The 25,434-nt window shown below is 52.0% G+C and overlaps 1 long non-coding RNA gene across 2 annotated transcripts in view; it reads left to right on the forward strand.

Annotated features, from left to right (window-relative positions):
- The window catches only part of LOC138493380 (uncharacterized), a 214,897-nt gene that overhangs the window by 60,974 nt on the left and 128,489 nt on the right, over positions 1–25,434 (forward strand). The window contains exon 1 of one of the 2 annotated variants that reach the window (XR_011276410.1): positions 13,806–13,943. The exons of the other annotated variant lie outside the window; for it this stretch is intronic. This is a non-coding gene — a long non-coding RNA (uncharacterized lncRNA). Of the gene's footprint in view, positions 1–13,805; positions 13,944–25,434 lie in introns of those variants that run through there. 2 annotated transcript variants of the gene reach the window in all.

The following is a 25,434-nucleotide window of genomic DNA, read 5'->3' on the forward strand; positions in this document are numbered from 1 at the left end:
AGCCTTTAATCACATGGAAATTCTTAGGATCCTGTAAAAAAGTATGCATCTCCACGTCTCTTCTAACAAGGGCTGGATGAGCTCAAAGAATTAACACAAAAATAGCAAGCACGGTACCATTCACATTACTTTCGGGGAGAATCATAAACTCAGCCAAACAAATATTCAGTGAGAAATAAATCGGGGTACTATTCATGTTTCGATTTGTTGACCAAATGGTGTAATTTAAGCATAATCACAATATATCGGCATTTCTCTAAAGTTAATTTTCAAAGATTCCTGTGGCTCAAGAAAAAGGATCACACTCCTGCTATAATATCTATAAAGAGTGTCCAAGTCACAGTCCAAATGCAAATCTGCATTCATTAATCCCCTGGCTTATTGTCCTTTTTCTTTGTCATCGATCGAGTCTGCACACGCTGGAATTCTTCTTCTTGTCTTGCTTCTGTATCGATGGCTGGGGGTGCTGTGGCCTCGCCCATGTAGGGCTTGACGTCGTTCAGGTGAATTCAAGCTTGTCTGCCTTGAACTTTCACTTCTGAGGGAGTAACGTTCTCCACTACATATGGTCCAATGAATCTTGGCATGTGCCACTTCCTAGTGAAGTTTTTAATTAACACAGCGTCGTCAGCAAAGAGCTTAGGCACCAATAGTAGTTCTGCAGATCCGGTTGCTGAATGGTTTTCATATGTGTTCTGAGACTGACCCCCCTGGCACTTCAGTTGATCTGAAATGACGGAGATACTAGCGCTCATACATTCATTCAATTCATTTCCTAAAATGTTTGCTGTACTCTGGGCATCACTTCTACTCCTCGTTGGAGGAGTTAAAGGAGTTCTCATTCTTTTTCCTGTCACTAGTTCGTGGGGTGTGCAAGGTGATGATCCGATCCAGGCTGATTCCTTAGGGTTTATAAAGCTAAGGGCAGACAATATAACCATACCATCTTCAGTGTGAACTTGAGCTTGGCAATCCGTGCCTTAAGGAGGCCGTTGAGTCTCTCACATATCCCGTTCACTTGCCGGTGATCAGCAGAAGAAAACGTGTGCTTTATGCTCAACAATAAACCTATCTGTTCAAATACTTCATTGACAAAATGTGACCCATTTTTGGATCTCAGCACTTCCCACACTCTCCATCTTGGAAAGACTTCTCCTACTAATAACTTCACTGCGCACGTGGTATCAGGTTGTGCACAAGGTCCTGCTTCAATCCACCTAGAGAAGGGACACACCACCACTATTAAATACCTGTATCCATTACACACCTGCAGCATATCAATATAATCAATATGTAAATGCTGAAAAGGACCATTCAGTCAAGGAATTACTCTTCTAATCATTTGTGGTGTATGCCCAGCGGTAAACCTTTGACATACAATGCAATTTACTATGTAAAATGCAATGTGTTCTAACAGGTTTGGTATAAACCAGTCTTCTGCAACTGTGGCAGCAAGACTCTCCCTAGTTATATGCGCACGGTGTGCAGCTGTTCAAGCGCTACCTTTAACAAAGCTACTAGCATCACTGGCTTTCCAGTGCTGTTCTGTCGCAATAATGCCTCAGTGGGGGATAAAGAACACCCCCTTCATTTCCACAATTCCTGCACTATCATGATCAGGGCTACTTTTTCTTTAACATCTGGAGTATCAAAACTTGAAATATCTGGTGAATCTACAACCCTGTTGGCTTCTACATCTGTGGCTTCATTCCCGCAAGAAATGAAATCAATTTTCTTAGTATGCGCTGCACATTTAACTATTGCTATGGCTACTGGGAGTTGTAGTGTCTTAATAAGCCTCTCCAATAAGGATGCGTGTTGCAATGGAGTTCCATGCGCTCAGAGGTAGCCCCTCCTTTTCCAAGGTGCTATCCCTGTGTGTACGGTTGACATCACATAGGCAGAGTCACTGTACACCATCACTTGCTGCCCTGCATGATTCTGGAGCACGACAATAAGCGCTATCAATTCTGCCGCTTGCACCGAAAAGTGAGACGTTAGACTTGCACTTGCTACAACTTTGAACTCGCCATTTGCTCTGTGTCTCACTACGGCTGTGCCATAAAGCCTTTCTTCACTTGTTTGATCAATTTTTGAAGAATTATCAATAAATAGAACTTCCCCTCCTGATACTGATAGTGTGTTCTCCTTTAAGCGCGGTATATCATCATAAAACTCTCGATGATTCGCGCAGTCATGCATATGCTCTCCCTCTGTCACTGGCTCAGCTACAAATGTGGCAGGGTTCACTATTTAAGATCTGACAATTTTAATTGTTGGGTTTGAGATCATCACTTTGTATGCCAAAGCTCTCTGGGATGTCAATGTACCCTTGGGTTTCTCTAATATGGCAAACAAAGCATGTTCTACAAAAGTCATCATAGAGCAACCCATTACAATACTTGTGGATTTCTCAGTTGCGAACGTGGCAGCTGCCAATGATTGTTCTTAAGGAAAGTGTCCTATCATAAGTGGATCTAGAATCCCTCTGTAATATGCTAGGGGCTTATACCCCAATGTGGTCCTCTGCGTAAGCACGGCAGTAATGACTGTCCCATTTGTTTGCGAAACAAGAAAAACTCCTCTGTATAATTAGGAATTCCTAAAACAGGAGCTGTACAAATTGCTTCAAACCCTCCCTCCATTTCCTCAGTCCATTCTACTTTCTCATAGTTCTCCTGCACTTTCTTTAAAACCTGCAATAGGGGTCTTGTGTACAAGCTATAGTCAAACACCCATGCAGTCAACCTGCGGTAAGGTAAAAGGTGGAAGAGACACCACTTGAGTGCGACCGGATAGAAAAGATGAGAACCATTTCAGGGCTACTCCTCAGACCCCCACTTCAGACAGGCTTTGCAACAGTCTCTGGTGGTCAATGGTGTCAAAGGCTGCGGAGAGATCGAGTAGGATGAGAGCACTCATCTCTCCGTGATCTAACGCCAGTGAAATGTCATCATGAAGTGCGACCATGACTGATTCAGTGCCCATTTCAGGACGGAAACCCACCTGGAAAGGGTGAAGAAAATGGTTAGCCTCAAAATAATTAGAGAGCTGAGGGGTGACAATAGATTTCAGCACTTTGGACATGGCCGGAAGAAGCGAGATTGGATGATAATTTTCCACCACTGTGGGGTACAGATGTGGCTTCTTGAGAAGTGGGCAACACAACAGCATGCTTAAGAGAGGGGGCAATAAAACCAGTGGTACATGAGCATTGGAGCACCGCAGTCAACATTGGGACTAAGTTCATGGCCAGATCTTGTAGAATGAACAAAGGAATGGTATCCGCAGGTGAGGCAAATGTCAGCTTGAGTAGCGCATCTGATACCATACCATCTGTCAAGGTATCAAAGCTAAACATACTGGAGCATTGAGCAGCATGACAACGCAAGGACAGGCATTGCTGGGATGGGAAGCTCTCTCAGCCCTATAGTCATCAAATTAATCGAGTCTTGCCTGCACTCATCTTCTGTGGTGCTACAAATTAAAATATCATCTACGTACTGTATCACAGAACTCTTCAAATCAATATTGCCTAGGTCCATCTGAAGAACTCTGTCAAAGATCAATGGGGACTCACAATACCCTTGGGGAAGCCTAGTCTGTTTTAGATGAGTCTGGCGGAACGTACCTGGAGTCAAGTCTTGTGAGTCTTTGTGCAGCAGGATTGAGAAAAACACATTTTTCAAATCGATCACCGTGAAATATCGTGCTTCTACTGGGATACTGCATAGTATCGTTGTCGGATTAGGAACTAAAGGAAAATCTGCCTCTACAATCTAGTTAATCGATCTCATGTCTTGTATAAATCTCCATGACCCTCCCTTTGATTTCTTCACAGGGTACACCGCAGTATTGCACATTGATTTTGACGATACCAATATACCTTGTTCCATCTGTGCTGAAATAGTCTTAAAAATACCTTCATCCACCTCTCGAGACATCGGGTACTGTTTTGCTCAAGGTAAAATCGCTCCTGGTTTCAACTTTATTTCAACATCTCCTATCCCCTTGAATAGGCCTACATCGTAAGAGCCAGTAGTCCATAAGATGCTTGGCACTTTCTCCAAGTCCTCTTCCAAAAATGCTGGCCGCTGCCACATTATCGCCATGCGCTGTGGGATCTCTCTTTTCTCTATTCTAATTCAATATGTGATGCTCATGAAGAATACTACTTCATCATCCGATATATCATCTCTAGACATGTCATCGTCAGTGACGTGAGTCAACACACACCCTTCTTCAATAGCTATCACTGTTCTCCATGTCTACTCTCATCATCCGTTCCTTCGAGCATTGCCATTTCCCTTTGTACTGTGGCTGCATCTAACTCTAGGGGGATGGTCTGTCCCCCCTCTTCGTCCATGGGTATCTGTGGTCTAAACAAAAATGAATCAGGTATTCTCATAGTCTTTCCCACTAAGCCAGATAGCCATGTTAACAGAATGCTCACCCCATAAACAAAAACCTTGGGCTCCATTGAAACTCCTCGCAGAGCCATTTGTCTTGTAAATGCCAATATTAATTCATGCAGTGTATTCCAGGAGTGGAACACACTATCCCTTTGTCAGTAAACAAAATCATCATATTAAGCTTCGTCATTAAATCTCTTCCCAAAATGTTAACTGGTGTCTGCCGTGAATACAACAATGGAACAGATACGTAACACGCTCCTAAAGCGACTGATAACTCATTAGTAAAAGGAACTCGACTCGTAACTCCAGAGAACCTTTCAGCATTCAAGGCATTTCCCGATGTTGGGTATGTTTCCTCTCGTATACATGGACGAGTACCCCCAGTGTCTACTAAAAAGGAAAAAGATTTGCCTCGTATAGTCACATCAACCCTTGGTTCCTCTTGGGTGTCTGGTGTCACTGATAGTATTGAACACATCAAGTCACCCTGTGAGCTGTACTATTGTGGATACATACACACCCCTGTGCCCGTGAAAGGATTCCCTCCCATCACAGTGGCAACCCCTATTCAAGATGTCAATACTTGTCCTGTGTTTGCAGTCTGCTGTATCTGCATAGGTGCGTGCTGCAATTGCCCTATCAGTGGATTCATCTGTGTTTGCCGTGGTTGCTGTGCCTGTTGTATTTGCGGTGCTAGTGCCGATACACCGTTTGATCTTGGGCAAACCTTTCCCTAGCTTGTGAGCTATATGCTGGAGGATAAGTTGTCTTCCATCTTGAGAATTGGACATTGTGTACATACCCTTTGCCTTGGCTTCCGCATATGGATGCAACGTGCCCTGCCGTCCGACATGTCCAACATATAAGAGGAGCCCGTCTGATTAGTCCCCCTTGGTAGAACGCTCCTTGAGCATTCTGATTCTCATTCGGTGTGTTCTGAAACCCTCCTTGATTATTTTGGAATCCACCCCTTCCTCTATACCCCATACCTCTACCTTCCATTACAAACCCATTCCCTCCTTGGTTCATCGGATGCTGATTATTCACCTGCAATGTACCCGTTGCTTGCTGTACTCCCAACTCTTCTCCGCTAGTCAATACCGCCCCTTCTATTGCATATTTTGACAATTTCTTCTGAAATAATTTAGCTTCCTTCAGTTTTCTAACCTCTTCTCTCTTTGTGTTTTTCTCCTGCAACAGCCGATATATGATGCACTATTGTCAACTGTATTTCTGCCCATGGTTTTGCTTACATTCCCTCTTGCTTTTTCATTTGCCTCTGTACTTGCTCGGGCAACCCCTGACATGAAATGTGGTAAGATAATGCCACCGTTTTTTCACACTGCTCTGTCGTTTCAAGAGTCCAACCCTCTTGAATGTCCTGAATGTAAGCAAGAGGATCCTCGTCTTATTTCATCTTACGTGTCATGATTACACTCATGTCGGACATCTCAGGATACTGTACCCTGAGAGCCCTCAACATCTGCTCTGCAATTATTGAATGGCGCATCATTGTGCACTGTGTTCTGTGCTGTTACAACCGAATAACCTGCTCTCTTCTATATGTCATCATCTCTTTCCCCAAGAATAGCCGCTAGGAGACCCTTAATGTCCCCTATTTCCAGGGTATTTCCTCCTGTCATTGTTTCTAACTCAGAAATCCATTTTCCCGCACCCACTATTAAACTGCGGAGTTTACACCTTAAATTATCCTTATCCATCTGCGGCCATGGAATATACTGTGGTCTTGCTTCTCCATTTTCCAATAAGGGAAACTGCATAAACCTTAATCTGCAATCAGGTCCCATCGTCTGCCAATCGATAGTAGGGACAATTGTTCCTTAGCGCCTCCTCCCTCGCAATGACCTCAACCTGCTCACATATGGCAGTGATTGTCTCTTCTCACTATACGATCGTCCTTTTGGACGCTCTGGATATGCCATGGGATCTGGCATTCTATCCTTTGGTTGCTCTAGATCAAACCATCTTACTTCTTTGTCCGCCTGCAGGCTTCCCTCGGAGGCACATGCACCTCCTCCTTCTTCACCATGGAAGGATTCACTTTCCTCGTCTGACATATCCAGTCCTTAACTAGTATGACTCTCTTCTCCTTCACCCTTGTCTAAGGTCAATCTGTATAAGGATAAGGGTCTATGCTCGAGCGGCTAAACAGATTTTCCTCTTCACCTTGTGATTGAAAGACCAACGTGTGATCTCCTTTCCCGCAGCTTCCTGATTTACTACCGTCCCTTCATTCTTGATAGTCTTTATCGATTCTATCCTTGATGCTTCCTATGATGAAATGATCTTCTAAGGCTACTCGGGATGGCCCTGACATTGCTCCCTGTAACGGGAGAAACTCCTCTATAATGCCCCATGTTATTGCTGGACTTGGTTCCATTAACTCCTTTTGAATTTCGATCAATATTGCGTTTCCGCTGTCTTCTCTTTCGTTCAGATTCTTCATCTAATTCCCTTAATTTTCTTCACTGCTATGAGCTGACGGTTCGTATCTTGGATTAGAATACCCTGTCTCCGCTTTCAGTTCCTTTAAAGGATACAATCCTACAACTTCTGTACTATCGCTGTTTACTTCCGGCATTTATAGAGCAATAGTGTGCCATACAATCTGGGTCCAGAGAAGCCATCTTGATCCCGGCGGCAATGTGATCTGAGGTAGAGAGATCTAATCGAGTAAAAAATAATCAAGGGACACTAAATACTGGTGGGGGCTGGAAAGCAGGATTTCATCAGCAAGGGAGAGGGTAGGTCACCAATTCATTATAAGTTTAAAATGACTTGTCTTAACTTGAGGTGATGTTACTTTGGCTATTTTCTATTCTATGGGGAACTATTGTATATTTCTGTTTTTGGCAGTTTCTACTGAGGTTGGCGGTGCTAATGGCATTGCAGAACATCACTGTCTGCTCGATAACAGAGCGAGCGAGCCCATTTGGGCTACTAATGGAAAGAATAATAGATGTATGTCTTGCGTAAGCGTGCATGATTGCGCAGCAAATAGAAAATACATTTTCTATTTCCAGCACGAGCGGGCCCGCCCACGCGAGAAATAGATATTTTTTAAATGTCTAGTAGAGTATGGCCCAATCAAACTGGCCATTTAAAAAATAATGTTTTTTTTATTGTGTCATATGGTTTAACATTGAAACCTTAACACAAAAACTTTGCAACAACCACATTTTTAATCCAACTATACAATCACACATACTAAATCAATTTCATATGGACCATTTCACAATTCATATAAATAAACATATTTCAAAAACAAATTCCAGAATAAATCGTCCTAAAACGTTGTTTAAATTCCCTCTAGATAAAAATTGAAAGTGTTCTTCCTAGTGTGGGTGTGGCGTGGTGCGGTTTGCGGTTTTGGAATCACCCCAATTTCCCAGAGGGGATGAATGGTAGTGAGAGTCGGAATGGGGGGAACGTAAGCAGGGGTCTCCCAGGGTTTCGGGTTGAGGCGGGTGTAGTTCTCTGCCGGAAATTGGGCTGGGGGTGGGAATTTGGGTCGCCCACCTAGCTGCATGCACATTTCTGGTGGCCACAGAGCTTTAGACCTGATGACCCCCTTATATTTGAGAGGAAGGTTTGAGCACCCCCGGATTTAAGCAGACCATTCATTAGCCTCAGGGGTGCAAATACCTTTTGCCGAAGTAATATGTAAAAAAGATATCAGGCCGATTCCCCAAAAATTAAATGTGAACTGCATCCGTACAAAAGTCACCTCTTACATACAAGGTCAACCTCGTGTGCACTAGTGCATTTTACCAGTGTGTAATTTACATATAAACGCACTAGTAAATTACTAGCAAGAAAGGTCATGGCAAATACTGGTAAACATACAGCTTGTAATGCACGGGAATGCACAAACATTTCCAATGCATTTCCCACACGTATGTATACATCAGATGTACACCAATTAGCTCAGGAAAAAGTGGTGCAGTCAGTGTGGGCAGCGTGGCAACTGCTGCAGCTGTTGCAGTTGTTGCAGAAGGTCATGTGAGTAACATTTGCAGACAAGAGTAAAATGAAACAAAAAGAAATGCTTTCCCCTTCCTCTTTAGGTCTGGCTGAAGTTATTAAATTAGAAGAAAAAAGAAAGAGCGATTAACAATGGGTATGGCATGGTAGCAAGAGTGGCATGGTGCCAACAGAAGGGGTTATCATTGGTTGTTCAGCGTGTGCCCTTCCATGAAGGGGTGTGTGTGACCAGGTGGGAAAGGACAAGGAGGATGTCAACTATTACCCTCAACAATGAGTGGGTGCCCCGCCCCCCCTCCTAACTTCTCTGGATGTGTCAACTATTCTGAAGCCATCAGCCAGTGACAGAGTTGGGTGGTGGGGCTATGGATAGGACTAGGAGGATTGCAGAACTGGCTGTTTGCCTGTGGTTCACACTCCTTCCCTCTGAGCCGGGTGCATTATGGACAATGTAGTCGTGGGGGATATTCCAATTGAGTGAATTCTAGGATAAATAACTATATCACACGGTCTTTGTGCCTGTAGTCAGCAGAGGATGTAATAGTTTGGAAGATGAAGGTAATTGCTCTCAGTAACCCATCATCGATAACTGCGTCTTGTTTAACATGCTGAAGATAAAACACTACATTTCCCACTATACACTGTACTGATTGATGTATTGGAAATCCCGAAAACTGGATATGTACTTTCCATTACTAACACCCCACAATGCACTTTGCTGATCTAATGGAAGACCTGAAACCGAAACCTGAAATGTTTGGCACAAGTCCCCCAGCCAAGCTGGTTGCACCCCAGCAGATCATGAGGCCAGTTAACAAATATATGTCAATATTATCACTCAGATGGAAAATCATTTTAGGGAATCAAGATATTGGGTATTTGGTATAATCTGCATGTCGTATTTCCGAAATATAGCCAGTCTTTATGACCTTAGTAGTGGTATAATCAGTAAGTGTAATCACCACAGACGGTATTCCCATCGGCCATGAAGCGTAGAAAGGTTGTGTGTGTCAGTGGGCGGCCAGGGCTTCATCTCCCACCTCCCACCGTGGGGGTCCTGAAAGTTGCATGAAGTCTGTGATAGACCACCCTAAGGCCAGCTGCGCCTACACTGGTGAAGGTCTGTGGCCGCTACCGCCCGTATGAGGCGTAGCAAGGAGCGCCTAACAAATGGGGCCTGAAGCTAAGGTAAGTGGGCCCACCTCAGTGACTTACCACATGTGAGTGCCCACACAGTGCTGCTGAGTGGGCCTTTACAGATTGTGGGTGGGCCTTGCCCGCTCAGGCCCTGCCCTGTCTATGCCTGATGAATAGCACAGCCAGGACGAGCACATGCTTCTGCCGGGAGCAGGAGCCAATGGCGGCAGCCCAGGGGCGCGACGGCCATCGCCACCTACACAGTTCCTTTCTGCGGCTGGTTGGCGATGAGTAATGTCAAATGCAGGCTGGGTACAAAGAGCGACAATGCTGTGAACCTGTGAAACGGCGTCCCAGTCGCTGTGATTAATTGGCCCTCCCCCGCCACTTGGCACAATCCGCTTCCGCTCCGCTTTGGGAGATGCTTTAGAGTGCAGAAGAGTCCATTGGGAGCAGCAGAGCTTAACTTCGGCGGCAAAAGGAGGAGATGGAAACAATCAGTGGCCCGGGTCCCACCCCATCAACCAACCGCCTTGCACCTACCCCCTGGGAAGGGTGCTTTCTCAGGCGACAGATCCTAGTGCCATATCACACTGCTGTCTTTAAAATGGTTCTATGCAAAAGTCCTGTATTTTAGAAGCAAGCATTGTGAAATTGCTGAATGTATAACATGGAATGGCAAATGGTAGAATTGCTTGTAGCTCAGCTCACCATCGGTGCAATACCTCACATTTGAAACCCAATGGATGAAAGATGCAAGATCCACTTGTCATGTAACTGTATTTTAAGCACTTAATTCGCCTGATTTCTAACACGATTACTTGACTGCTTTATCCTCTCACCACTTCTTTTAAACCAGGCATTGCCCTGAGTAACCCCCTTAACCTCTCCGAACCCCTCCCCAAGGATACAGTGCCTAGCGGGCAGACCTCTGTCCCATGTTCATGCAGCCACTGACATCCCATGTATGTATAATACTCTACGGATGTCTGTGCATTGAGGACTGGGCATGCGCACAGCCTTGTACTCACACACGTCCTTACCCAGACGCCCCACTTCCCATCTAAATACTGACTCTGCCCCGACTTCGGAAGCATGGACCATGACGGCCCTCGCACCCCAGTGGAGCGACAGATATCTCAGCTGTTCTGTCCTCAAATCCAGAGGCAGTCCAAATGATTATATATGGCCCATCCATAGCAGGGTGCAATATCATGAAAAATGTAATGAGCACCAAGCCCAGCATGCATTATGTTCTTTGTTATTCAAGCATAAAACCTTTCTATCACAGACATATTTGTCATACATACAAATCTGTGGTCATACTTATGTTGAGCATCCAGAAACCTGCATTGGTGCTATTTGTCCTTTAGGACTGTACCAAACCGTCTATCTTGAAATGATATCGTGCTGTCAGAACTGTAACATTCTTATTCTGCATGTCAGCCTTCAATACCCATATAAATAGCCTGTAAGTCAATTTGTTATTGCAGGCTAGTTGTGACATCACTACTGACCTGTAACAAGAAAATGACAACACTAATCCTCCGTAGTCAGTTATTATACTTCAGTTGTGACCCTCACAATGCCCACTGCTTGGCCAGCTTTTAAAATCCCTTTATTGCAAACAAAACGTTCTATGACACTTTAGAAACATGAACTGAAAAAGAACGTATATGGTAGTACATTTATTTTGTGCACTGCGGGAGTTTAACACATGAAACAATAAAATCCATGAGCATAATACTTATTTGGAAGCATACAACCAACACATTTTTAAGTGTGTTTTATGAAACTGCCTAAAATGTTTTCTGCCAGACTTTAGAAGTTGTATGTTATTTATTATTATTATTGTTTTTTTTAACCCAAACAGTTTCTACATTGATTTTATGTATCAGCAACTGGGAGATTTTAGATTAAATTAAGCAAGAGGCCAGGCATTAAAGGGGATGACAGTGTGTGGCCCTGTATTATAAGGAATAAAGTACCCCCTACCATACATAAAAAGGATATTGCAAGTCACCTCAGAGTTCCATGACCTTATAAAGGAACTCGACCTTTGGTTGCATTCCTTTATTTGGTCACAAATAAATAATGTTCTTTTGTTAGGAGCTTCTGTGCTTAGAATCCACACAGTTCTCCCGCTCAGAATGTCCTTCCGTCTTGGAATGGGCCCCTCTCAGATTAAAACCAATGATCTGTTTCTTCTTTGGGCCCCGAGGCAATGTTCCATTGTGTGTACTGGCCACTGAACCTGCACATGTGTTACAATGTACATCAACACTAATAATTAACACAAAATAACAAACACACCTGATAGGCCTGATCCTATAATCGCACATTGAAACACTTGTGTCTAGGAGCGTTATAAATGCCATATCATATCATATCCATTACAAAGACTGTCAGAGCCCTGGGACCCCCCAGAGTCCATCCACGCCCCCTTTGTGTCACTCATACAGACACTTTGCCCTCAGTGTGTTGGTAACATTCCTGCAGGACACACACAAGGACAACATATGTCTCCAAATACCAGGCTGTCCCCACCTGAGGGGATGCCTCTGCGGCTAGTCGTATTCTACTGTTGCCAGAATAAAACATGGCACCTCTATCTTGTATGATGAGTGGCTTTTCTCTGGTCGCACTGCTGTCAGCAGCGGCAGAAGTGGTGCCTAGGAAATCCTCACTGGAAAACGCAACTCTCCCCCACAAAGAGAGACAACGCAGCTCTCTCCCACAGAGAGACAACGCAAGGCTCTCCCACAAAGAGAGACAACGCAACGCTCTCTCACAAAGAGAGACAACATAACTCTCTCCCACAAAGAGAGACAACGCAAGGCTCTCCCACAAAGAGAGACAACACAACTCTCCCCCACAAAGAGAGACAACGCAAAGCTCTCCCACAAAGAGAGACAACGCAAGGCTCTCCCACAAAGAGAGACAACACAACTCTCCCCCACAAAGAGAGACAACGCAAGGCTCTCCCACAAAGAGAGACAACGCAAGGCTCTCCCACAAAGAGAGACAGCGCAACTCTCTCCCACAAAGAGAGACAACGCAAGGCTCCCCCACAAAGAGAGAAAACGCAACTCTCTCCCACAAAGAGAGACAACGCAACTCTCCCCCACAAAGAGAGACAACGCAAGGCTCTCCCACAAAGAGAGACAACGCAAGGCTCTCCCACAAAGAGAGACAACGCAACTCTCTCCCACAAAGAGAGACAATGCAAGGCTCCCCCACAAAGAGAGAAAGCATCTCTCTCCCACAAAGAGAGACAACGCAAGGCTCTCCCACAAAGAGAGACAACGCAAGGCTCTCCCACAAAGAGAGACAACGCAACTCTCCCCCACAAAGAGAGACAACTCAAGGGTCTCCCACAAAGAGAGACAATGCAAGGTTCTCTCACAAAGACAGACAATGCAACTCTCTCGCACAAAGAGAGACAATGCAGCGCTCTCCCACAAAGAGAGACAACGCAACTCTCTCCCACAAACAGAGACAACACAACGCTCTCCCACAAAGAGAGACAATGCACTCTCTCGCACAAAGAGAGACAATGCAACTCTCACACAAAGAGAGACAACGCAACTCTCCCCCACAAAGAGAGACAACGCAAGGCTCTCCCACAAAGAGAGACAACGCAACTCTCCCCCACAAAGAGAGACAACTCAAGTCTCTCCCACAAAGAGAGACAATGCAAGGTTCTCTCACAAACAGAGACAACGCAACTCTATCGCACAAAGAGAGACAATGCAGCGCTCTCCCACAAAGAGAGACAACGCAACTCTCTCCCACAATGGAGACAACACAACGCTCTCCCACAAAGAGAGACAATGCACTCTCTCGCACAAAGAGAGACAACGCAAGGCTCTCCTACAAAGAGAGACAACACAACTCTCCCACACAAAGAGAGAGCGAAACATAGATTGAAACAGAGAAAGACAGAGAGAGTGAGGCAGATAGAGGGGGAGTGAGAGAGAGGGAAAGACAGGGGGAGCAAGAGCGAGGGTGAGATTGTGGGGGACCCAGATCAGCGTATGATACGCTAGCTGCAGTTAGTTCTTGACTATTCTGCATTTTGCAATTCAATAGTTTGATGTTTCTAGATTTTGTATTTGTGTCTTTTTCATCATTGTATATTTTTTATTCTGCATTTTGGGTCTTTACCTTTGGAAAGTATTTGGTTAGTTTGCTTGGTTATGTTCGGTTTGTACAGCACTTAAAACAGAATGGATGCACTTTTCCAGGGTTACCTGCGAGGTTCACAGAAGCGATTGTGATCTTTCTTGCGGGGTCTGTTATCGGGAAGAGTTTTGGGGACGCCGCAGAAGCTGATCGGGTTTGGTGCTGCCCAGGTGGAAACAAGGCTCCAAGTGAGAAGTTTGGGTGAGAGTATTTTATTCCATGTTTTGTGAAGTTGGGAGTAAAATAATTTTTTATGGAATACAATATAACTCTCATTTCTTGCTAGTGCTTGTTTAGGCAAGTAAAAATATTTTTGTATTTGAAGAAATAGTCATTTTTCGCCCCTAATCCAGACTTTGGTTGTAGTGAGCAAGTCCCATGAATTAAAAGCAGCCTTTGAAAGCTTGCCTCCACCTGAGCAGCGGAAGTGGCGTAAAGGATGGGCCGGGCACTTGCACACCTGTTTCTCCCTTCCTTCCTCTGTGGGGTGCACTGGCCTACAGAATGCGATGCGTGGGAGAGGACTCCATAGAAAGTGAGAGGCGATGGAGCAGGTCCTGTCCCCTGTGCCCCCTCTCCTCCCTGTGAACACTTAGTACAGAGAGCAGCCTAGGGCCTAAGGAGGCAGCCTTTTAATCAGGATTGAGTGTTCGAGTGGGAGTCACGATAACTGCCAGACAAGGCATGCGTTCCAATGAAAGCGTTTGCATCGAATTGGTCGCATGATTTAACATTTGCCAGAGGACGGTTCTGGTGCAAGTCCCTTATGTTTAAGCAGCACGAGTCGGGCTGTCGGCGTCCACCCAACGAGGGCAGGTAGGACAAGAAGGAAGGTTTGGTTACCTGGAGAGTCAGACGGAGAAGATTGAACATCAACCGAAAGAGGTTGGGGACCTCTGAGGTAGGAAGGTTCTCATCTCCCGGGATTTGCACCTTGGAAAGAGTGCATCTAGTGCGGCCAGTCCCTACACGGCAGATTGCATCTAGTGCGGCCAGTCCCTATGCGCCATAGTGCATCTAGTGCTGCAAGTCCCTACGCGCCAGAGTGCATCTAGTGCGGCCAGTCCCTACGCGCCAGAGTGCATCTAGTGCGGCCAGTCCCTACGCGCCAGAGTGCATCTAGTGCGGCCAGTGCCTACGCGCCAGAGTGCATCTAGTGCGGCCAGTGCCTACGCGCCAAAGTGCATCTAGTGCGGCCAGTGCCTACGCGCCAGAGTGCATCTAGTGCGGCCAGTGCCTACGCGCCAGAGTGCATCTAGTGTGGCCAGACCCTATGCGTCTGAGTGCATGTAGTGCAGCCAGGCCTGACGCGCCAGAGTGCATGTAGTGCGGCCAGTCCTGACGCACCAGAGTGCATCTAGTGTGGCCAGTCCCTACCCGCCAGAGTGCATCTAGTGCGGCCAGTCCCTATGCGCCAGATGGCATCTAGTGCGGCCAGTCCTGACGCACCAGAGTGCATCTAGTGTGGCCAGTCCCTACGCGCCAGAGTGCATCTAGTGCGGCCAGTCCCTATGTGCCAGATGGCATCTAGTGCGGCCAGTCCCTATGCGCCAGAGTGCATGTAGTGCAGCCAGTCCTGACGCACCAGAGTGCATCTAGTGTGGCCAGTCCCTACGCGCCAGAGTGCATCTAGTGCGGCCAGTCCCTATGCGCCAGATGGCATATAGTGCAGCCAGTCCTGACACGCCAGAGTGCATGTAGTGCAGCCAGTCCTGAAACGCCAGAGTGCATCTAGTGCGGCCAGTCCTTACGCGCCAGAGTGCATCTAGTGCGGCCAGTCCCTATGCGCCAGAGTGCATCTAGTGCGGCCAGTCCCTATGCGCCAGAGTGCATCTAGTGCGGCCAGTCCCTATGCGCCAGAGGGCATCTAGTACGGCCAGTCCCTATGCGCCAGAGTGCATCTAGTGCGGCCAGTCCCTATGCGCCAGAGTGCATCTAGTGCGGCCAGTCCCTATGCGCCAGAGGGCATCTAGTACGGCCAGTCCCTATGCGCCAGAGGACATCTAGTGCGGCCAGTCCCTATGCGCCAGAGGGCATCTAGTGTGGCCAGTCCCTACATGCCAGAGTGCATCTAGTGCGGCCAGTCCCTACGCGCCAGAGTGTATCTAGTGCGGTCAGTCCCTACGCGCCAGAGAGCATCTAGTGCGGCCAGTCCCTATGCGCCAGAGGGCATCTAGTGCTGCCAGTCCCTATGCGCCAGAGTGCATCTAGTGCGGCCAGTCCCTATGCGCCAGAGTGCATCTAGTGCAGCCAGTCCCTACGAGCCAGAGAGCATCTAGTGCGGCCAGTCCCTACGCGCCAGAGTGCATCTAGTCCGGCCAGTTCCTATGCGCCAGAGTGCATCTAGTGCGGCCAGTCCCTATGCGCCAGAGGGCATCTAGTGCGGCCAGTCCCTACGTGCCAGAGTGCATCTAGTGCAGCCAGTCCCTACGAGCCAGAGTGCATCTAGTGCGGCCAGTCCCTACGCGCGAGAGGGCATCTAATGCGTCCAGTCCCTATGCGCCAGAGGGCATCTAGTGCGGCCGGTCCCTATGTGCCAGAGTGCATCTAGTGCGGCCAGTCCCTACACGCCAGAGGGCATCTAGTGCGTCCAGTCCCTACGCGCCAGAGGGCATCTAGTGCGGCCGGTCCCTACGTGCCAGAGTGCATCTAGTGCGGCCAGTCCCTATGCGCCAGAGTGCATCTAGTGCGGCCAGTCCCTATGCGCCAGAGGGCTTCTAGTGTGGTCATTCTACACGCCAGAGTGCATCTAGTGCGGCCAGTCCCTACGCGCCAGAGTGCATCTAGTGTGGACAGACCCTATGCGCCAGAGTGCATGTAGTGCAGCCAGTCCTGACGCGCCAGAGTGCATCTAGTGCGGCCAGTCCTTACGCGCCAGAGTGCATCTAGTGCGGCCAGTCCTTACGCGCCAGAGTGCATCTAGTGCGGCCAGTCCCTATGCGCCAGAGGGCATCTAGTACGGCCAGTCCCTATGCGCCAGAGGGCATCTAGTGTGGCCAGTCCCTACATGCCAGAGTGCATCCAGTGCGGCCAGTCCCTACGCGCCAGAGTGCATCTAGTGCGGTCAGTCTACATGCCAGAGTGCATCTAGTGCGGCCAGTCCCTATGCGCAAGAGTGCATCTAGTGTGGCCAGACCCTATGCGTCTGAGTGCATGTAGTGCAGCCAGGTCTGACGCGCCAGAGTGCATGTAGTGCGGCCAGTCCTGACGCACCAGAGTGCATCTAGTGTGGCCAGTCCCTACGCGCCAGAGTGCATCTAGTGCGGCCAGTCCCTATGTGCCAGATGGCATCTAGTGCGGCCAGTCCCTATGCGCCAGAGTGCATGTAGTGCGGCCAGTCCTGACGCGCCAGAGTGCATGTAGTGCGGCCAGTCCTGACGCACCAGAGTGCATCTAGTGTGGCCAGTCCCTACGCGCCAGAGTGCATCTAGTGCGGCCAGTCCCTATGCGCCAGATGGCATCTAGTGCAGCCAGTCCTGACGCGCCAGAGTGCATGTAGTGCAGCCAGTCCTGAAACGCCAGAGTGCATCTAGTGCGGCCAGTCCTTACGCGCCAGAGTGCATCTAGTGCGGCCAGTCCCTATGCGCCAGAGTGCATCTAGTGCGGCCAGTCCCTATGCGCCAGAGGGCATCTAGTACGCCCAGTCCCTATGCGCCAGAGGGCATCTAGTGCGGCCAGTCCCTATGCGCCAGAGGGCATCTAGTGTGGCCAGTCCCTACATGCCAGAGTGCATCTAGTGCGGCCAGTCCCTACGCGCCAGAGTGCATCTAGTGCGGTCAGTCCCTACGCGCCAGAGAGCATCTAGTGCGGCCAGTCCCTATGCGCTAGAGTGCATCTAGTGCGGCCAGTCCCTATGCGCCAGAGGGCATCTAGTGTGGCCAGTCCCTATGCGCCAGAGTGCATCTAGTGCAGCCAGTCCCTATGAGCCAGAGAGCATCTAGTGCGTCCAGTCCCTACGCGCCAGAGTGCATCTAGTCCTACCAGTCCCTTTGCGCCAGAGTGCATCTAGTGCGGCCAGTCCCTATGCGCCAGAGGGCATCTAGTGCGGCCAGTCCCTACGCGCCAGAGTGCATCTAGTGCAGCCAGTCCCTACGAGCCAGAGTGCATCTAGTGCGGCCAGTCCCTACGTGCCAGAGTGCATCTAGTGCGGCCAGTCTCTACGCGCCAGAGGGCATCTAGTGCGTCCAGTCCCTACGCGCCAGAGGGCATCTAGTGCGGCCGGTCCTTACGTGCCAGAGTGCATCTAGTGCGGCCAGTCCCTATGCACCAGAGTGCATCTAGTGCGGCCAGTCCCTATGCGCCAGAGGGCATCTAGTGTGGTCATTCTACACGCCAGAGTGCATCTAGTGCAGCCAGTCCCTACGCGCCAGAGTGCATCTAGTGTGGCCAGACCCTATGCGCCAGAGTGCATGTAGTGCAGCCAGTCCTGACGCGCCAGAGTGCATCTAGTGCGGCCAGTCCTTACGCACCAGAGTGCATCGAGTGCGGCCAGTCCTTACGCGCCAGAGTGCATCTAGTGCGGCCAGTCCCTATGCGCCAGAGTGCATCTAGTGCGGCCAGTCCCTATGCGCCAGAGGGCATCTAGTACGGCCAGTCCCTATGCGCCAGAGGGCATCTAGTGCGGCCAGTCCCTATGCGCCGGAGGGCATCTAGTGTGGCCAGTCCCTACATACCAGAGTGCATCTAGTGCGGCCAGTCCCTACGCGCCAGAGTGCATCTAGTGCGGTCAGTCCCTACGCGCCAGAGAGCATCTAGTGCGGCCAGTCCCTATGCGCCAGAGGGCATCTAGTGCGGCCAGTCCCTATGCGCCAGAGTGCATCTAGTGCAGCCAGTCCCTATGCGCCAGAGGGCATCTAGTGTGGCCAGTCCCTACGCACCATAGTGCATCTAGTGCAGCCAGTCCCTACGAGCCAGAGTGCATCTAGTGCGGCCACTCCCTACGCGCCAGAGTGCATCTAGTCCGGCCAGTCCCTACGCGCCAGAGTGCATCTAGTGCAGCCAGTCCCTACGAGCCAGAGTGCATCTAGTGCGGCCAGTCCCTACGCGCCAGAGGGCATCTAGTGCGTCCAGTCCCTATGCGCCAGAGGGCATCTAGTGCGGCCGGTCCCTACGTGCCAGAGTGCATCTAGTGCGGCCAGTCCCTACGCGCCAGAGGGCATCTAGTGCGTCCAGTCCCTACGCGCCTGAGGGCATCTAGTGCGGCCGGTCCCTACGTGCCAGAGTGCATCTAGTGCGGCCAGTCCCTACGCGCCAGAGTGCATCTAGTGCGGCCAGACCCTACGCATCAGAGTGCATCTAGTGCGGCCAGTCCCTACCCGCCAGAGTGCATCTAGTGCGGCCAGTCCCTATGTGCCAGAGTGCATCTAGTGCGGCCAGTCCCTACGTGCCAGAGTGCATCTAGTGCAGCCAGTCCCTACGAGCCAGAGTGCATCTAGTGCGGCCAGTCCCTATGCGCCAGAGTGCATCTAGTGCGGCCAGTCCCTATGCGCCAGAGGGCATCTAGTGCGGCCAGTCCCTATGCACCAGAGTGCATCTAGTGTGGCCAGTCCCTACGTGCCAGAGTGCATCTAGTGCAGCCAGTCCCTACGAGCCAGAGTGCATCTAGTGCGGCCAGTCCCTATGCGCCAGAGTGCATCTAGTGCGGCCAGTCCCTACACGCCAGAGTGCATCTAGTGCGGCCAGTCCCTTTGCGCCAGAGTGCATCTAGTGCGGCCAGTCTCTATGCGCTAGAGTGCATCTCGTGCGGCCAGTCCCTACACGCCAGACTGCATCTAGTGCGTCCAGTCGCTATGCGCCTGAGGGCATCTAGTGCGGCCCGTCCCTATGCGCCAGAGGGCATCTAGTGCGCCCAGTCCCTATGCACCATAGTGCATCTAGTGCGGCCAGACCCTACGCACCAGAGTGCATCTAGTGCAGCCAGTCCCTACGAGCCAGAGTGCATCTAGTGCGGCCAGTCCCTACGCGCCAGAGTGCATCTAGTGTGGCCAGCCCCTACGCACCAGAGTGCATCTAGTCCGGCCAGTCCCTACGTGCCAGAGTGCATCTAGTCCGGCCAGTCCCTACGCGCCAGAGTGCATCTAGTGCAGCCAGTCCCTACGAGCCAGAGTGCATCTAGTGCGGCCAGTCCCTACGCGCCAGAGGGCATCTAGTGCGTCCAGTCCCTATGCGCCAGAGGGCATCTAGTGCGGCCGGTCCCTACGTGCCAGAGTGCATCTAGTGCGGCCAGTCCCTACGCGCCAGAGGGCATCTAGTGCGTCCAGTCCCTACGCGCCAGAGGGCATCTAGTGCGGCCGGTCCCTACGTGCCAGAGTGCATCTAGTGCGGCCAGTCCCTACGCGCCAGAGTGCATCTAGTGCGGCCAGACCCTACGCACCAGAGTGCATCTAGTGCGGCCAGTCCCTACCCGCCAGAGTGCATCTAGTGCGGCCAGTCCCTACGTGCCAGAGTGCATCTAGTGCGGCCAGTCCCTACGCGCCAGAGTGCATCTAGTGCAGCCAGTCCCTACGAGCCAGAGTGCATCTAGTGCGGCCAGTCCCTACGCGCCAGAGTGCATCTAGTCCGGCCAGTCCCTACGCGCCAGAGGGCATCTAGTGCGTCCATTCCCTACGCACCAGAGGGCATCTAGTGCGGCCAGTCCCTACGTGCCAGAGTGCATCTAGTGCGGCCAGACCCTACGCACCAGAGTGCATCTAGTGCGGCCAGTCCCTACCCGCCAGAGTGCATCTAGTGCGGCCAGTCCCTACGTGCCAGAGTGCATCTAGTGCGGCCAGTCCCTATGCGCCAGAGTGCATCTAGTGCAGCCAGTCCCTACGAGCCAGAGTGCATCTAGTGCGGCCAGTCCCTATGTACCAGAGTGCATCTAGTGCGGCCAGTCCCTATGCGCCAGAGGGCATCTAGTGCGGCCAGTCCCTATGCGCCAGAGTGCATCTAGTGCAGCCAGTCCCTACGAGCCAGAGTGTATCTAGTGCAGCCAGTCCCTACGCGCCAGAGTGCATCTAGTGCGGCCAGTCCCTACGCGCCAGAGTGTATCTAGTGCCTTCAGTCCCTACGCGCCAGAGAGCATCTAGTGCGGCCAGTCCCTATGCGCCAGAGGGCATCAAGTGCTGCCAGTCCCTATGCGCCAGAGTGCATCTAGTGCGGCCAGTCCCTACGCGCCAGAGTGCATCTAGTGCAGCCAGTCCCTACGAGCCAGAGAGCATCTAGTGCGGCCAGTCCCTACGCGCCAGAGTGCATCTAGTCCGGCCAGTCCCTATGCGCCAGAGTGCATCTAGTGCGGCCAGTCCCTATGCGCCAGAGGGCATCTAGTGCGGCCAGTCCCTACGTGCCAGAGTGCATCTAGTGCAGCCAGTCCCTACGAGCCAGAGTGCATCTAGTGCGGCCAGTCCCTACGCGCGAGAGGGCATCTAATGCGTCCAGTCCCTATGCGCCAGAGGGCATCTAGTGCGGCCGGTCCCTATGTGCCAGAGTGCATCTAGTGCGGCCAGTCCCTACACGCCAGAGGGCATCTAGTGCGTCCAGTCCCTAAGCACCAGAGGGCATCTAGTGCGGCCGGTCCCTACGTGCCAGAGTGCATCTAGTGCGGCCAGTCCCTACGCGCCAGAGTGCATCTAGTGCGGCCAGTCCCTATGCGCCAGAGGGCTTCTAGTGTGTTCATTCTACACGCCAGAGTGCATCTAGTGCGGCCAGTCCCTACGCGCCAGAGTGCATCTAGTGTGGACAGACCCTATGCGCCAGAGTGCATGTAGTGCAGCCAGTCCTGACGCGCCAGAGTGCATCTAGTGCGGCCAGTCCTTACGCGCCAGAGTGCATCTAGTGCGGCCAGTCCTTACGCGCCAGAGTGCATCTAGTGCGGCCAGTCCCTATGCGCCAGAGGGCATCTAGTACGGCCAGTCCCTATGCGCCAGAGGGCATCTAGTGTGGCCAGTCCCTACATGCCAGAGTGCATCTAGTGCGGCCAGTCCCTACGCGCCAGAGTGCATCTAGTGCGGTCAGTCTACATGCCAGAGTGCATCTAGTGCGGCCAGTCCCTATGCGCCAGAGTGCATCTAGTGTGGCCAGACCCTATGCGTCTGAGTGCATGTAGTGCAGCCAGGCCTGACGCGCCAGAGTGCATGTAGTGCGGCCAGTCCTGACGCACCAGAGTGCATCTAGTGTGGCCAGTCCCTACGCGCCAGAGTGCATCTAGTGCGGCCAGTCCCTATGTGCCAGATGGCAACTAGTGCGGCCAGTCCCTATGCGCCAGAGTGCATGTAGTGCGGCCAGTCCTGACGCGCCAGAGTGCATGTAGTGCGGCCAGTCCTGACGCACCAGAGTGCATCTAGTGTGGCCAGTCCCTACGCGCCAGAGTGCATCTAGTGCGGCCAGTCCCTATGCGCCAGATGGCATCTAGTGCAGCCAGTCCTGACGCGCCAGAGTGCATGTAGTGCAGCCAGTCCTGAAACGCCAGAGTGCATCTAGTGCGGCCAGTCCTTACGCGCCAGAGTGCATCTAGTGCGGCCAGTCCCTATGCGCCAGAGTGCATCTAGTGCGGCCAGTCCCTATGCGCCAGAGGGCATCTAGTGCGGCCAGTCCCTATGCGCCAGAGGGCATCTAGTGTGGCCAGTCCCTACATGCCAGAGTGCATCTAGTGCGGCCAGTCCCTACGCGCCAGAGTGCATCTAGTGCGGTCAGTCCCTACGCGCCAGAGAGCATCTAGTGCGGCCAGTCCCTATGCGCTAGAGTGCATCTAGTGCGGCCAGTCCCTATGCGCCAGAGGGCATCTAGTGTGGCCAGTCCCTACGCGCCAGAGTGCATCTAGTGCAGCTAGTCCCTACGAGCCAGAGAGCATCTAGTGCGGCCAGTCCCTACGCGCCAGAGTGCATCTAGTCCTACCAGTCCCTTTGCGCCAGAGTGCATCTACTGCGGCCAGTCCCTATGCGCCAGAGGGCATCTAGTGCGGCCAGTCCCTATGCGCCAGAGGGCATCTAGTGCGGCCAGTCCCTACGCGCCAGAGTGCATCTAGTGCAGCCAGTCCCTACGAGCCAGAGTGCATCTAGTGCGGCCAGTCCCTACGTGCCAGAGTGCATCTAGTGCGGCCAGTCCCTAAGCACCAGAGGGCATCTAGTGCGGCCGGTCCCTACGTGCCAGAGTGCATCTAGTGCGGCCAGTCCCTACGCGCCAGAGTGCATCTAGTGCGGCCAGTCCCTATGCGCCAGAGGGCTTCTAGTGTGTTCATTCTACACGCCAGAGTGCATCTAGTGCGGCCAGTCCCTACGCGCCAGAGTGCATCTAGTGTGGACAGACCCTATGCGCCAGAGTGCATGTAGTGCAGCCAGTCCTGACGCGCCAGAGTGCATCTAGTGCGGCCAGTCCTTACGCGCCAGAGTGCATCTAGTGCGGCCAGTCCTTACGCGCCAGAGTGCATCTAGTGCGGCCAGTCCCTATGCGCCAGAGGGCATCTAGTACGGCCAGTCCCTATGCGCCAGAGGGCATCTAGTGTGGCCAGTCCCTACATGCCAGAGTGCATCTAGTGCGGCCAGTCCCTACGCGCCAGAGTGCATCTAGTGCGGTCAGTCTACATGCCAGAGTGCATCTAGTGCGGCCAGTCCCTATGCGCCAGAGTGCATCTAGTGTGGCCAGACCCTATGCGTCTGAGTGCATGTAGTGCAGCCAGGCCTGACGCGCCAGAGTGCATGTAGTGCGGCCAGTCCTGACGCACCAGAGTGCATCTAGTGTGGCCAGTCCCTACGCGCCAGAGTGCATCTAGTGCGGCCAGTCCCTATGTGCCAGATGGCAACTAGTGCGGCCAGTCCCTATGCGCCAGAGTGCATGTAGTGCGGCCAGTCCTGACGCGCCAGAGTGCATGTAGTGCGGCCAGTCCTGACGCACCAGAGTGCATCTAGTGTGGCCAGTCCCTACGCGCCAGAGTGCATCTAGTGCGGCCAGTCCCTATGCGCCAGATGGCATCTAGTGCAGTCAGTCCTGACGCGCCAGAGTGCATGTAGTGCAGCCAGTCCTGAAACGCCAGAGTGCATCTAGTGCGGCCAGTCCTTACGCGCCAGAGTGCATCTAGTGCGGCCAGTCCCTATGCGCCAGAGTGCATCTAGTGCGGCCAGTCCCTATGCGCCAGAGGGCATCTAGTGCGGCCAGTCCCTATGCGCCAGAGGGCATCTAGTGTGGCCAGTCCCTACATGCCAGAGTGCATCTAGTGCGGCCAGTCCCTACGCGCCAGAGTGCATCTAGTGCGGTCAGTCCCTACGCGCCAGAGAGCATCTAGTGCGGCCAGTCCCTATGCGCTAGAGTGCATCTAGTGCGGCCAGTCCCTATGCGCCAGAGGGCATCTAGTGTGGCCAGTCCCTACGCGCCAGAGTGCATCTAGTGCAGCTAGTCCCTACGAGCCAGAGAGCATCTAGTGCGGCCAGTCCCTACGCGCCAGAGTGCATCTAGTCCTTCCAGTCCCTTTGCGCCAGAGTGCATCTACTGCGGCCAGTCCCTATGCGCCAGAGGGCATCTAGTGCGGCCAGTCCCTATGCGCCAGAGGGCATCTAGTGCGGCCAGTCCCTACGCGCCAGAGTGCATCTAGTGCAGCCAGTCCCTACGAGCCAGAGTGCATCTAGTGCGGCCAGTCCCTACGTGCCAGAGTGCATCTAGTGCGGCCAGTCTCTACGCGCCAGAGGGCATCTAGTGCGTCCAGTCCCTACGCGCCAGAGGGCATCTAGTGCGGCCGGTCCCTACGCGCCAGAGTGCATCTAGTGCGGCCAGTCCCTACGCACCAGAGTGCATCTAGTGCGGCCAGTCCCTATGCGCCAGAGGGCATCTAGTGTGGTCATTCTACACGCCAGAGTGCATCTAGTGCAGCCAGTCCCTACGCGCCAGAGTGCATCTAGTGTGGCCAGACCCTATGCGCCAGAGTGCATGTAGTGCAGCCAGTCCTGACGCGCCAGAGTGCATCTAGTGCGGCCAGTCCTTACGCGCCAGAGTGCATCTAGTGCGGCCAGTCCTTACGCGCCAGAGTGCATCTAGTGCGGCCAGTCCCTATGCGCCAGAGTGCATCTAGTGCGGCCAGTCCCTATGCGCCAGAGGGCATCTAGTACGGCCAGTCCCTATGCGCCAGAGGGCATCTAGTGCGGCCAGTCCCTATGCGCCGGAGGGCATCTAGTGTGGCCAGTCCCTACATACCAGAGTGCATCTAGTGCGGTCAGTCCCTACGCGCCAGAGAGCATCTAGTGCGGCCAGTCCCTATGCGCCAGAGGGCATCTAGTGCGGCCAGTCCCTATGCGCCCGAGTGCATCTAGTGCGGCCAGTCCCTATGCGCCAGAGGGCATCTAGTGTGGCCAGTCCCTACGCACCAGAGTGCATCTAGTGCAGCCAGTCCCTACGAGCCAGAGTGCATCTAGTGCGGCCAGTCCCTACGCGCCAGAGTGCATCTAGTCCGGCCAGTCCCTACGCGCCAGAGTGCATCTAGTGCAGCCAGTCCCTACGAGCCAGAGTGCATCTAGTGCGGCCAGTCCCTACGCGCCAGAGGGCATCTAGTGCGTCCAGTCCCTATGCGCCAGAGGGCATCTAGTGCGGCCGGTCCCTACGTGCCAGAGTGCATCTAGTGCGGCCAGTCCCTATGCGCCAGAGGGCATCTAGTGCGTCCAGTCCCTACGCGCCAGAGGGCATCTAGTGCGGCCGGTCCCTACGTGCCAGAGTGCATCTAGTGCGGCCAGTC

The sequence above is a fragment of the Ambystoma mexicanum genome, chromosome 10 (genome assembly GCF_040938575.1).
Source record: "Ambystoma mexicanum isolate Mex_15411 chromosome 10, UKY_AmexF1_1, whole genome shotgun sequence".
Lineage (NCBI taxonomy): Eukaryota > Metazoa > Chordata > Amphibia > Caudata > Ambystomatidae > Ambystoma > Ambystoma mexicanum.